Consider the following 14,960-nt stretch of genomic DNA (forward strand, 5'->3'; position numbering starts at 1 on the left):
GTAATCTGTAGTCTCGTCACAGATCACACTCGGTAATCTGCAGTCTCGTCACAGATCACACTCGGTAATCTGCAGCGTCGTCAGATATCACACTCAGTAATCTGTAGTGTCGTCAGAGATCACACTCGGTAATCTGGAGTCTCATCAGAGATCACACTCGGTAATCTGCAGTCTCGTCAGAGATCACACTCAGTAATCTGTAGTCTCATCAGAGATCACACTCAGTAATCTGTAGTCTCGTCGGAGATCACACTCGGTAATCTATAATCTCGTCAAAGATCACACTCGGTAATCTGTATTGTCGTCAGAGATCACACTCAGAAATCTGTATTGTCAGAGATCACACTCAGTAATCTGTAGTCTCGTGAGAGATCAGACTCAGTAATCTGTAGTCTCGTGAGAGATCAGACTCAGTAATCTGTAGTCTCGTCAGAGAGCACACTCGTAATCTGCAGTCTCGACAGAGATCACACTCGGTAATCTGCAGTCTCGTCACAGATCGCACTCGGTAATCTGCAGCATCGTCAGAAATCACACTCGGTAATCTGCAGTCTCGTCGGAGATCACACTTGGTAAACTGTAGTCTCGTCAGAGATCACACTCGGTAATCTGTAATCTCGTCAGAGATCACACTCAGTAATCTGCATTGTTGTCAGAGATCAGACTCAGAAATCTGTAGCGTCGTCAGAGATCACACTCAGTAATCTGTACTGTTGTCAGAGTTCACACTCAGTAATCTGTAATGTCATCAGAGATCACACTCAGTAATCTGTAGTCTCGTCAGAGATCACACTCAGTAATCCGTAATCTTGACAGAGATCACACTCAGTAATCTGTACTGTCGTCAGAGATCACACTCAGTAATCTGTACTGTCGTCAGAGATCACACTCGGTAATCTGCAGTCTCGTCACAGATCACACGGTAATCTGCAGCGTCGTCAGAAATCACACTCGGTAATCTGCAGCGTCATCAGAGATCACACTCGGTAACTGCAGTTTTGTCGGAGATCACACTTGGTAATCTGTAGTCTCGTCAGAGATCACACTCGGTAATCTGTAGTCTCGTCAGAGATCACACTCTGTAATCCATAGTCTCGTCAGAGATCACACTCAGTAATCTGTACTGTCGTCAGAGATCACACTCAGTAATCTGTAGTCTCGTCAGAGATCACACTCAGTAATCTGTAGTCTCGTCACAGATCACACTCGGTAATCTGCAGTCTCGTCACAGATCACACTCGGTAATCTGCAGCATCGTCAGATATCACACTCAGTAATCTGTACTGTCGTCAGAGATCACACTCAGTAATCTGTAGTCTCGTCAGAGATCACACTCAGTAATCTGTAGTCTCGTCACAGATCACACTCGGTAATCTGCAGTCTCGTCACAGATCACACTCGGTAATCTGCAGCGGCGTCAGATATCACACTCAGTAATCTGTAGTGTCGTCAGAGATCACACTCAGTAATCTGTAGTCTCATCGGAGATCACACTCAGTGATCTGTAATGTCGTCAGAGATCATACTCAGTAATCTGTAGTCTCGTCAGAGATCACAATCAGTGATCAGTGATCAGTGTCAGAGATCACACTCAGTGATCTGCAGTGTCAGAGATCACACTCAGTGATTTGCAGTGTCAGAGATCACACTCAGTGATCTGCAGTGTCAGAGATCACACTCAGTAATCTGCAGTGTCAGAGATCACACTCAGTAATCTGTAATGTCAGAGATTGTTCACTAACCTGTAGTGTGATCATTCGCTCACCCATTATGTCACGAGAGTTCATATTCACTAATCCTGAAGTGCACATTAAATGCACAAAGCCCCAACCCAAGCAGTGCTGCAGAGTTTACTCTATTTAACCTATTTAAATTTCTATTCTGAGCCCTGTGTTCTAGAAGATAACACCGAAGTGTCAGTATGTCTGAAAAAGGGAACAGGGAACCAGCAAATTAGAAAAACTTCACACCTGCCCTTGTAAAAACTATCTTTAAAGGTACCTCACTTAATATTGTATTCTTTTCACTGAAAGAAATTATTAGGCAATGACCTTTAAAAATGTTTCACATAACAGACCAATGTAATTCAATTGGGTTCAGATTCCAGGTATAAAACTTGTGATTAAACTACGCATGGAATCTGAAGAGGAAGGAAGTGGGTGTCAGAAAGATCGATGGGTGAAGAGGGCTCAGTATTATTGGATAGGCTGTGGGAATAGTGAGAGGTGGATAATTGGAGAAGCTATGAGAAAGGAGACAGTTGCACAATTGAAAGGATTGTGGGATGAGACGGAGTGCGATAACAATAGGTGCTATAGGAAGAGGAGGGAGCAGTTAATTGGAGGGATTATAAAAAAAAGGGAGTGGAATAATCAGTGGACTGTGGACGTAGAAACCAACGGTGAAACTAGGGGGCTTGTAAGAATAAAATGAAGTGGGATAGTTTACCGGAAGAGCTTTGGCAAGGATAGGGAATAAGATAAATTGTACAGGCAGTGGTGATATCAACCTCCAAGATAATTGGAAGCTGCAGGAACAGCAGGAAGAAATATGGTTGGGGAGTAGAACAAGAGTACGAGAGAAATATCAGAGTGGGGTGATATTGACCCTTATAACTGCAGGGAGTCTGGAAATTGGATGCATTATGGGAATAGAAAAGGCTGTGAGAATATAAGGACATTGGAAGGGCTGGGAGAATAAAGCGATGTAGGGTAATTTCAGGATGTGAAAATAGTAAGAAGTGAGATACTTGAAAGAGCATTCAGCCCCCAACCCTTTGTTCACATAAATGAGTATTACAAGGGATTTCAATCAATTTAACTGAGAATTCCATTTGTGAATCACATACTCCTTTTTTCACAGTAGAGCCCAAAAATGCATATCTTTGCCCACAAAGACTTTGCAATGAATCATTTAGAAGATACTGAAAAGATGTGGAAAAAGGTCTTGTGGTCAAATGAGACTATATTTGAACTATTTGACCTCAACACTAAGCAGTATGTGTGGCATAAATCTAATAGTGTGCATCGTCGAGGGTACACCATCCCTACGGTGAAGGCAGCACCAAGTTCTGCGGATGCTTTTCGACAGCACACTGGCCTGGTCAGGACTGATGGGAAGATGAATGCTGCTAAATAACGAGAGATTCTGCATTAAAAACCTGCTAGCCTCTGCCTGAAAGCTTAAAATGGGGAGGAAGTTTGTCTTTCAGCAGGAAAACAATCAAAAGCACACATGCCAGAGCAACCATGGAATGGGCTTCAAAAGAAGAAAATTGATGCCTTTGAGTGGCCCAGTCAGAGTCCTGACCATAACCTGATCCAACAACTCTGGCTGCCCACCACTGCTCCTCAACTAACTTCGCACAGCTGGAGCAATTCTGCAAGGCAGAATGGGCAAATCTTGCTGCATCACGTTGCACAAAGTTAATAGTGACTTATCCAAAAGGACTACTGGCTGTAATAGCTGCGAGAGGTGCAAAGAGAATGAATACTTTTAAACCATCGACATTTCCAATTTTGAGTTTTCAGTTCTTCAAGCTTTACCATTTTCCCTGTTTTTGGGCTCTTCTGTGAACATGGAGTATGTGATTCACAAATAAAAATTCAGTTAAATTGCTCAAAATCATTGATTGTAATACTCATTTATGTGAGTGAAAGGTGTGGGCTGAATAATTTTATAAGGCACTGTAACTGTATGATTAGCACCAAGCAGGGCAATGGGGAGTTGTGAGGCACTTGATGGGAACAGGGAGTCATGGGAATGATGGGGCATTTGATAAGAGTGGGGGCAATAGGAGGTAGTGAGGCATATGATGGGAACAGGCCAATGGGGCTAGTGGGGTATTTGATGGGAACAGGGCAATGGGGGTAGTGGGGTATTTGATGGGAACAGGGCAATGGGGGTAGTGGGGTATTTGATGGGAACAGGGCAATGGGGGTAGTGGGGCATTTGATGGGAACACGGGAATGGGGGGTAGTGGGTCATTTGATGGGAACAGGGCAATGGGGTAGTGGGGTATTTGATGGGAACAGGGCAATGAGGGTAGTGGGGTATTTGATGGGAACAGGGCAATGGGGTAGTGAGTCATTTGATGGGAACACGGGAATGGTGGGTAGTGGGTCATTTGATGGGAACAGGGCAATGGGGGTAGTGGGGTATTTGATGGGAACACGGGAATGGGGGGTAGTGAGTCATTTGATGGGAACACGGGAATGGGGGTAGTGGGTCATCTGATGGGAACAGGGCAATGGGGGTAGTGGGGTATTTGATGGGAACAGGGCAATGGGGTAGAGAGTCATTTGATGGGAACACGGGAATGGGGTAGTGGGGTATTTGATGGGAACAGGGCAATGGGGTAGTGAGTCATTTGATGGGAACACGGGAATGGGGGGTAGTGGGTAATTTGATGGGAACAGGGCAATGGGGTAGTGAGTCATTTGATGGGAACACGGGAATGGGGGGTAGTGGGTCATTTGATGGGAACAGGGCAATGGGGGTAGTGGGGTATTTGATGGGAACATGGGAATGGGGGGTAGTGAGTCATTTGATGGGAACACGGGAATGGGGGTAGTGGGTCATCTGATGGGAACAGGGCAATGGGGGTAGTGGGGTATTTGATGGGAACACGGGAATGGGGGTAGTGGGTCATTTGATGGGAACAGGGCAATGGGGGTAGTGGGTCATTTGATGGGAACAGGGCAATGGGGGTAGTGGGGTATTTGATGGGAACACGGGAATGGGGTAGTGGGTCATTTGATGGGAACACGGGAATGGGGAGTAGTGGGTCATTTGATGGGAACAGGGCAATAGGGTAGTGGGTCATCTGATGGGAACAGGGCAATGAGGGTAGTGGGGTATTTGATGGGAACAGGGCAATGGGGTAGTGAGTCATTTGATGGGAACACGGGAATGGGGGGTAGTGGGTCATTTGATGGGAACAGGGCAATGGGGTAGTGAGTCATTTGATGGGAACAGGGCAATGGGGGTAGTGGGTCATTTGATGGGAACAGGGCAATGGGGTAGTGAGTCATTTGATGGGAACACGGGAATGGGGGGTAGTGGGTCATTTGATGGGAACAGGGCAATGGGGGTAGTGGGGTATTTGATGGGAACACGGGAATGGGGGGTAGTGAGTCATTTGATGGGAACACGGGAATGGGGGTAGTGGGTCATCTGATGGGAACAGGGCAATGGGGGTAGTGGGGTATTTGATGGGAACACGGGAATGGGGGTAGTGGGTCATTTGATGGGAACAGGGCAATGGGGGTAGTGGGTCATTTGATGGGAACAGGGCAATGGGGGTAGTGGGGTACTTGATGGGAACACGGGAATGGGGTAGTGGGTCATTTGATGGGAACAGGGCAATGGGGGTAGTGGGGTATTTGATGGGAACACGGGAATGGGGGGTAGTGGGTCATTTGATGGGAACAGGGCAATGGGGTAGTGGGTCATCTGATGGGAACACGGGAATGGGGGTAGTAGGTTATTTGATGGGAACAGGGCAATGGGGTAGTAGGTTATTTGATGGGAACAGGGCAATGGGGGTAGTGGGGTATTTGATGGGAACAGGGCAATGGGGGTAGTGGGGTATTTGATGGGAACAGGGCAATGGGGGTAGTGGGTCATTTGATGGGAACAGGGCAATGAGGGTAGTGGGTCATTTGATGGGAACAGGGCAATGGGGTAGTGGGTCATCTGATGGGAACACGGGAATGGGGGTAGTAGGTTATTTGATGGGAACAGGGCAATGGGAGTAGTGGGGTATTTGATGGGAACAGGGCAATGGGGGTAGTGGGGTATTTGATGGGAACAGGGCAATGGGGGTAGTGGGGTATTTGATGGGAACATGGGAATGGGGGGTAGTGGGTCATTTGATGGGAACAGGGCAATGGGGTAGTGAGTCATCTGATGGGAACACGGGAATGGGGGTAGTAGGTTATTTGATGGGAACAGGGCAATGGGGGTAGTGGGTCATTTGATAGGGATAGGGTAAGAGGAGGGGTGAGGCATTTGATTGAAACAGGGAAATGGAAGTGATGGAGCATTTGATGGGAGTGGGGCAGTGCCAGGTTGAGGCATTTTGTGGAAGCAGGGAAGTGAGGGGTGGTGAGGCATTTGATGGGAGAGGGCAACGGAGCTGGGACATTTGATAGAAGCAAGATAATAGGGGGTTAGCGGGTACTTGATGGGAACACGGCAATGAGGGGTGGGGCACTTGTAGGGAGCGGGACAATGGGGGCGTTTGGGGCATTTGGGGGGAGCGGGACAGGGAGGGTGGGTTAGAACTCGGGACGAGTTTGGAATGACCTGTGGCAGAGCTGACGGGAAGGGAAGGGTTGGTGTCACTGAAGAGTAGGGAGGGTGCCTGCTCGCCCCTCTCCGCAAATACTGTGTGTGTTTGGTTCATGCCTGAACCACAAACTGGGCGATGAAGTAAGGAAATCATGACTTTAAATATTTTTTTTAAAAAACAGATAAAGGAGTTAAGTGCAAGTGGCTGGTCTGATCAGGCAGCTCCTACCTTTACCCTATCACGGGCCGGCGGACCCTGAGCTCACACCTCCCTAGTTCGGCCAGAGGACCGCGCCCGCCGCCATTTCGCTCCTGCGTCCTGCCCGGCGCACAAAATGGCGGCGGTGATGCATTGGACGGTGCGCGGGAGGGAAGTCGAACCACACTCCCACCGACCCCATCCCAATCCTGATAACCCACCCTCACCCCGACACTAGCACTAACACCTTCCCCTTAAGGGTGATTGGAGTTTTCAACACAATGCTGAGGGGTTGATGGAGGCAGAGACTCTCATGACATTTCAGGTGCATCTGGGTGAGCACTTGAATCACCCGGGCATAGAGGATTACAGGTCAAAGTTCATCACAACAATGTTCCCCTAAATGTCAGTAAAACAAAACAGTTGTTTCTTGACTCCTGGAAGAGGGCTAGTGCACTCATCCTTCTGTCTACATCAACGGTGCTGAGATTCACAGCTTCAAGTTCCAATGGGCATCACTAATAGCCTGTATGATCCTGCAACTATGACACCAGGGTTAAGAATGCTGAGCCAGTGCCTCTGCTTTGTCAAGAGGCTAGAGAAATTCAACATGTACCCCTTGACCTTTGCCATTTGTCATAGCAGCCTCATTGCTTGTTATGGCAACAGCTCTGTCCAAGACCACAAGAAACTGCAGACACAGTTCAACATTTGATTGGAGCCATCTGGTTTCCATGGACACTTTCTGCTTCCTCAGTTCCATTGGGCAGAAGATGCAAAAGCCTGAAAGCATGTACCACCAGACTGAGGAATATTTTCTATCCATTGTTAAAAGACTGTTGAATGGTTCCCTAGTACAATAAGATGGACCACAAACAAGAGAAAATCTGCAGATGCTGGAAATCAAAGTAATACACACAAAATGCTGGAGGAACTCAGCAGGCTAGGCAGCACCTATGGAAAAGAGTGAACAGTTGACATTTCAGACTGAAACCCTTCATCAGGACAATCTACTTCGAAGTGACCATGCACCTTACTGTCCATCTACATTGCACTTTTTTGTGACCGTAACATTTTATCCTGCACTGTCACGTTTTCCCTTGTAGGTAAAACAGCAGGTTTGGTTCAAGATTGTTCAATATCATTTCCAGTACGCAAGTATAAAGGAGAATGAAAGAATTGTTACTCCAGATCCAATGCAGCACAAAAATTAAGATAAAGAACACAATAATACAATAAATATAAATACATAAGATAGCTTATCTACATAGATTGATTGTATTGCCATAAAGTGACACTATGCATAGGGTGACCCTGACAGGAAATGATAAAGTAGTGGTGGTGGGTGAGTTACTAGGTGGAGGTGCTGATCAATCTTACGGCTTAGGGAAACTGTTTTTGAGTCTGGCTGTCCTCTCTGATGGGAGTGGGACAAACAGTCCATTAACGGGCTGGGTGGGATCCTTCATGATATTGCTGGCCATATTCCGGCACCTTTCTGCAGTTAATGCTTAGATTTTCTAGAATCTTGATGCAAATTCCACACTGCCCAACTCTGGGCTGCACATATGCCCTAACTCAATGCATTTAGCTCCAATGGGAAGGTGATGCACCATCAATAACTCCAAAAGACTGGAAGTACAGTAAATACTGAAAGGCTTTTATTAGCAGTAAAATGTGACCTCCACCATGCTGAGTGTCTGCCCCTGGACTGAGGGAGGAGCAATGGCGCAATCGCCTTTATTCAGGGCTCTGTGGGAGGATCCACAGGGGCAGTCAGCAGAGGGGCGTGTCCAGACAGGTAACCCAGTGACAACATATATATATGGTTTACCCCAGAAGGTAAAGAGTTGGCCTTGATCCTTTCAGTCTGCTCTGCCAATCAGTAAGATAGTGGATGATCTAATCTCGACTTCTTCTCAAACTCTTTTGTTAATAAATAATTTTGCCATCTTCTTTCACCTGACTCCATCACCAACTTTTATCATTCCATCTCTCCTACCTTTCACTGCTTCAGATATCAATTTCTGTTCTGCTCACTCCTTCTCTTCAACTGCATCTTCAAAACTTGTTTTATCTAGTTTTGTACTTCCTGCATATGGTATTCTTTAGTTTTGGCTTGCTTCTATGCTTTATATTCTTAAAAAAAATGGAAGAACATTCTTTTCTAGTGATCCAATCAAAATTAAGAATGACTAAATCCTTGGTTATGGAGTTGTGTTTTAACCAGGGTCCCAACAAAAGTGATTAGAGAAAGAAATCCAGAGTATGGACCTTGGGTCATCTGAGTTATAACCATGAATGAAGTGTATCACTTTGGGTAATGATCGCTTTTGCAATACCGTGTCTGGATGATACTACTTGTAATCAATGTAATTTGTGAGGAAAAAGGGAAAATCATTTTTTTATGTGGGTGATCTGATCTTGACCATTGCTCCACTTTCTGCTTCGAACATTCTGTACATAAATGTTTTGCAGTGTCTCCATTAAAATTATATTCTGCTTTGCTATTATTCCTACCAAAGTAGAAAACCTTGCCTTTCCTAGCATTGTAATCTGACAGTATTTTGCTCACACACTTAACCAATTAAAAGTCCATTACATAATTTGCCTTCCCAATTACCTTTGTATCTTCTACAGATTTGAATTCAGTACATGTCCATTGATCCCTCAAAGACGCCACCGAAGTTGATAAAGTTTGTTAAGAAGGTAGGTGTAAGGATTTGCCCATTCCTCCTTGTAAAATTGCTCAAGCTGTACCAGGTTAGTTGGGATGTACTTGCTAGTGATGTTCAATCCAGTTAAGGTCAGGGGTCTGGCTGGGCCACTCAAGGATATCAATTTTCTTCATTTGAAGCCACTCCATGGTCGCCCTGGCAGTGCGTTTTAGGTTGTTGTCCTGCTGAAAGACAAATGTCTTCCCTAGTTTAAGCTTTCTGGCAGAGGCTAACAGGTTTTCATCCAGGAACTCTCAGTAGTTAGCAGTTTTCATCTTTCTATCAATCCTAAACAGATTTCCAGTCACGTGTACCACAAAAAAAGCATATCCTGCCCGTAAAGACTTTGCAAAGCATCTTTTCGAAGATACTGAAAATATATGGAAGAAGGTCTTGTGGTCGAACTAGACTATATTTAAACTTTCTGGCCTGAACACTAAGTGGTACATGCGGCATAAATCTAATACCACGCATCTGCCAGGTAACGCAGCTGCTAATATAAAGTATTGCGGAGGTAACACCAAGCTATGGGGATGCTTCTCAGCAGCAGGACAGGAAATCTGGTCGGAATTGATGGGCAGATGAATGCTGCAAATGGCAGACAGATTCTGCATGAAAACCTGCTGGCCTCTGCCGGAAGGCTTAAACTGGAGAGGATGTTCATCTTTCAGCAGGACAATGACTGAAAGAACACCGCCAGAGCAATCATGTATTGGCTTCAAATGAAGAAAATCGATGTCGTTGGGTGGCTGAGAGTCCTGACTTTAACCTGATCAAACATCGCTGGAATATAGCTCAGGAATGTCCACCGCCACTCCCCAACTAGTCTGGCACGGCTTGAGCAATTTTGCAGGGAGGAATGGGCAAATCTTGCTCCATCACACAGTGCAAAGCCAATAGAGACCTATCGAGAAAGACTACTGGCTGTAAGAGCTGTGAGAGGTAGTTCAGCAAAGGCAGATGAACATTTTGAACCACTGATATTTCAGTTTTTTGAAATTTCAGCTTTTCAGTACTTTATAATTTCATGTGTTTTACACTCTACTATAAAATAAGGAGTACATGATTCACAAATAACAATTCTCAGTTAAATTGATCAAATCCCTGGTTTTAATATTCACTTATGTGAACAAAGGTTTGGGGCTGAATACTTTTTCAAAGCATTGCACAAGGGGGCACAATTTTAAGGTGATTGGAGGGGGATGGGGGGATGTCAGAGGTAAGTCCTTTACATAGAGTGGTGAGTGTGTAGAATGCAGTGCCGGGGTGGTGGTACAGGCAGATGCATTGGGAGCATTGGAGATGGGACGTGGATGACAGAAGGAAGGAGGACCAGGGTTAGATTGATCTTAAAGTAGTTTAAAATGCCAGCACAACATCATGGGCTAATGGGTCCGTACTGCGCTGTGGTGCTCTATGTACCCTCAGTCCTGTCATCTGTCATTGGATTGTAGATAGTTGAGGCTTTGATTGATCCCGCTGTAATTCAGTGATCACTATTTGACAATTTGAAAATGATTTAAACATAGAAACATAGAAAATAGGTGCAGGAGTAGGCCATTCGGCCCTTCGAGCCTGCACTGCCATTCAGTATGATCATGGCTGATCATCCAACTCAGAACCCTGTACCAGCCTTCCCTCCATACCCCCTGATCCCCATAGCCACAAGGGCCATATCTAACTCCCTCTTAAATATAGCCAATGAACTGGCCTCAACTGTTTCCTGTGGCAGAGAATTCCACAGATTCACCACTCTCTGTGTGAAGAAGTTTTTCCTCATCTTGGTCCTAAAAGGCTTCCCCTTTATCCTCAAACTGTGATCCCTCGTTCTGAACTTCCCCAACATCGGGAACAATCTTCCTGCATCTAGCCTGTCCAATCCCTTTAGGATTTTATACATTTCAAAAAGATCCCCTCCTCAATCTTCTAAATTCCAACGAGTATAAGCCTAGTCAATCCAGTCTTTCTTCATATGAAAGTCCTGCCATCCCAGGAATTAATCTGGTGAACCTTCTTTGTACTCCCTCTATGGCAAGGATGTCTTTCCTCAGATTAGGGGACCAAAACTGCACACAATACCCCAGGTGTGGTCTCACCAAGGCCTTGAACAACTGCAGTAGTACCTCCCTGCTCCTGTACTCGAATACTCTTGCTATGAATGCCAGCATACCATTCGCCTTTTTCACCGCCTGCTGTACCTGCATGCCCACTTTCAATGACTGGTGTATAATGACACCCAGATCTCGTTGCACCTCCACTTTTCCTAATCAGCCACCATTCAAATAATAATCTGTTTTCCTGTTTTTGCCACCAAAGTGGATAACCTCACATTTATCCACATTAAATTGCATCTGTCATGAATTTGTCCACTCACCTAGCCTATCCAAGTTACCCTGCATCCTCTTAGCATCCCCCTCACAACTAACACTACCGCCCAGCTTCATGGCATCTGTAAACTTGGAGATGCTGCATTTAATTCCCTCATGTAAGTCATTAATATATATTGTAAACAACTGGGGTCCCAGCACTGAGCCTTGCAGTACCCCACTAGTCACTGCCTGCCATTCTGAAAAGGTCCCGTTTATTCCCACTCTTTGCTTCCTGTCTGCCAACCAATTCTCTATCCACATCAATACCTTACCCCCAATACCGTGTGCTTTAAGTTTGCACACTACTCTCCTGTGTGGGACCTTGTGAAGAGCCTTTTGAAAATCCAAATATACCACATCCACTGGTTCTCCCCTATCCACTCTACTAGTTACATCCTCAAAAAATTCTATGAGATTCGTCAGACATAATTTTCCTTTCACAAATCCATGCTGACTTTGTCCGATGATTTCACCGCTTTCCAAATGTGCTGTTATCACATCTTTGATAACTGACTCTAGCATTTTCCCCACCACCGACGTTAGACTATAATTCCCCGGTTTCTCTCTCCCTCCTCTTTTAAAAAGTGGGGTTACATTAGCCACCCTCCAATCCTCAGGAACTAGTCCAGAATCTAATGAGTTTTGAAAAATTATCACTAATGCATCCACTATTTCTTGGGCTACTTCCTTAAGCACTCTGGGATGTAGACCATCTGGCCCTGGGGATTTATCTGCCTTTAATCCCTTCAATTTACCTAACACCACTTCCCTACTAACATGTATTTCCCTCAGTTCCTCCATCTCACTAGACCCTCGGTCCCCTACTCGTTCCGGAAGATTGTTTATGTCCTCCTTAGTGAAGACAGACCAAAGTAGTTATTCAATTGATCTGCCATGTCCTTGTTCCCCATGATCAATTCACCTGTTTCTGTCTGTAGGGGACCTACATTTGTCTTAACCAATCTTTTTCTTTTCACATATCTATAAAAGCTTTTACAGTCAGTTTTTATGTTCCCTGCCAGTTTTCTCTCATAATATTTTTTCTCTTTCCTAATTAAGCCCTTTGTCCTCCTCTGCTGGACTCTGAATTTCTCCCAGTCCTCAGGTGAGCCACTTTTTCTTGCTAATTTGTATGCTTCTTCTTTGGAATTGATACTATCCCTAATTTCCCTTGTCAGCCATGGGTGCACTACCTTGTTTGATTTATTCTTTTGCCAAACTGGGATGAACAATTGTTGTAGTTCATCCATGCGATCTTTAAATGCTTGCCATTACATATCCACCGTCAACCCTTTAAGTGTCATTTGCCAGTCTATCTTAGCTAATTCACGTCTCATACCTTCAAAGTTACCCCTCTTTAAGTTCAGAACCTTTGTTTCTGAATTAACTATGTCACTCTCCATCTTAATGAAGGATTCCAGCATATTATGGTCACTCTTACCCAAGGGGTCTCTCACAACAAGATTACTAATTAACCCTTCCTCATTGCTCAAAACCCAGTCCAGAATAGCCTGCTCTCTAGTTGGTTCCTCGACATGTTGGTTCAAAAAACCATCCCGCATACATTCCAAGAAATCCTCTTCCTCAGCACCCTTACCAATTTGGTTCACCCAATCTATATGTAGATTGAAGTCACCCATTATAACTGCTGTTCCTTTATTGCACGCATTTCTAATTTCCCCAACCTCACTACTACTGTTAGGCGGCCTGTACACAACTCCCACCAGCGGTTTCTGCCCCATAGTGTTATGCAGCTCTACCCATATCGATTCCACATCCTCCCGGCTAATGTCCTTCCTTTCTATTGCGTTAATCTCCTCTCTAACCAGCAATGCTACCCCACCTCCTTTTCTTTCATGTCTATCCCTCCTGAATATTCGATATCCCTGAATGTTGAGCTCCCATCCTTGGTCACCCTGGAGCCATGTCTCTGTGATCCCAACTATATCATATTCATTAATAACAATCTGTACTTTTAATTCATCCACCTTGTTACGAATGCTCCTTGCATTGACACACAAAGCCTTCAGGCTTGCTTTTACAACACTCTTAGCCCTTATACAGTTATGTTGAAAAGTGGCCTTTTTTGATTTTTGCCCTGGATTTGCCGGCTTGCCACTTTTACTTTTCACCTTACTACTCGTTTTGTTCGTTCATTCTGGTATATTATGCATTCATTCAATATATTCTGATGATCTATTCTTCAAAGACTGAAAGACTGACAACAACTGCACCAAAAATAATTTCCCTGTCATTAAGCATGTTGACTCTGCTGGATGTCTTGCTGTTATTACCTTACTAAGGGATTCCAACACTTTCCCATTGACAGATGTCAAGCTAAGTAACACACTCAGAATGCTGGAGGAGATCTTTCATCAAGACTGTCAGGCTAATTGGCTTCTAGTTTACTGCTTTCCGTTTACCTCAGTTCTTCAACAGTGTCTTTCCAACTTTCTTGAATCTAGGGAATTTTTGAAGATCACAGCTCAGTCCATCACAATCTTTATAGTCTAAAATGCAGGTTATCAGATCCGGAGTATTTATATGGATTTAGTCTATTTCTTCTTAGCTTGTCTGATATATCCTCTCTCTCTTTTGTCCTCTGACTTTCTACTATAATTCAGTATTTTGGTGCCTTCTACAGTGAAGAAATTCACAGTTATACAGTACCACTTTCTACAAAGTGAAACCCAATAGCATGAATCGCAGTGATGCTTCGCTACAGATGAACTGAATGCCTTCTATGCACGCTTTGAAAGAGAGAATATAGCTATAGCTGTGAAGATCCCTGCTGCACCCGGTGACCCTGTGATCTCTACTTCAGAGGCTGATGTTAGGCTGTCTTTCAGGAAGGTGAATCTGAGCAAGGTGGAAGGCCCTGACCGAGTATCTGGTAAGGCTCTGAAAACTTGTACAGCTAACTGCCAAGTGTATTCAAGGACATTTTCAACCTCTCACAGCTACAGCCGAAAGTTCCCACCTGCTTCAAAAGGGCAACAATTATACCAGTGCCCAAAAAGATTAGTGTGAGCTGCCTTAATGACTATCACCCAGTAGCACTCACATCTACAGTGATGAAATGCTTTGAGAGATTGGTCATGTCTAGAATTAATTCCTGCCTCAGCAAGGACCTGAACCCACTACAATTTGCCTTTCGCTACAATAGGTCAATGGCAGGTGCAATCTCAATGGCTCTTCACATGGCCTTAGATCACCTGGACAATACTAACACTTATGTCAGGATGCTGTTTATTGACTATTGCTGAGTGTTTAACACCATCATTCCTACAGTTCTGATCAATAAGCTACAGAACACGTGCCTCCGTTCCTCCCTCTGCAATTGGATCCTCGAATTCCTAACTATAATCTGTGTGGATTGGT

The 14,960-nt window shown here is 44.7% G+C and overlaps 1 protein-coding gene across 5 annotated transcripts in view; it reads right to left on the reverse strand.

The window, feature by feature from the left end:
- klhl22 (kelch-like family member 22) overlaps positions 1-14,960 on the reverse strand; it is a 211,770-nt gene that overhangs the window by 147,843 nt on the left and 48,967 nt on the right. For 3 of the 5 annotated variants that reach the window (XM_072243469.1, XM_072243468.1, XM_072243463.1), the window contains exon 1: positions 6,524-6,614. The exons of 1 other annotated variant lie outside the window; for it this stretch is intronic. The gene's annotated coding sequence lies outside the window, so the exon portion shown is untranslated. Of the gene's footprint in view, positions 1-6,523; positions 6,615-14,960 lie in introns of those variants that run through there. One more of the 5 variants, XM_072243466.1, reaches the window with a different exon arrangement.

This window comes from Mobula birostris, chromosome 25 (genome assembly GCF_030028105.1).
Source record: "Mobula birostris isolate sMobBir1 chromosome 25, sMobBir1.hap1, whole genome shotgun sequence".
Classification (NCBI taxonomy): Eukaryota; Metazoa; Chordata; class Chondrichthyes; order Myliobatiformes; family Myliobatidae; genus Mobula; species Mobula birostris.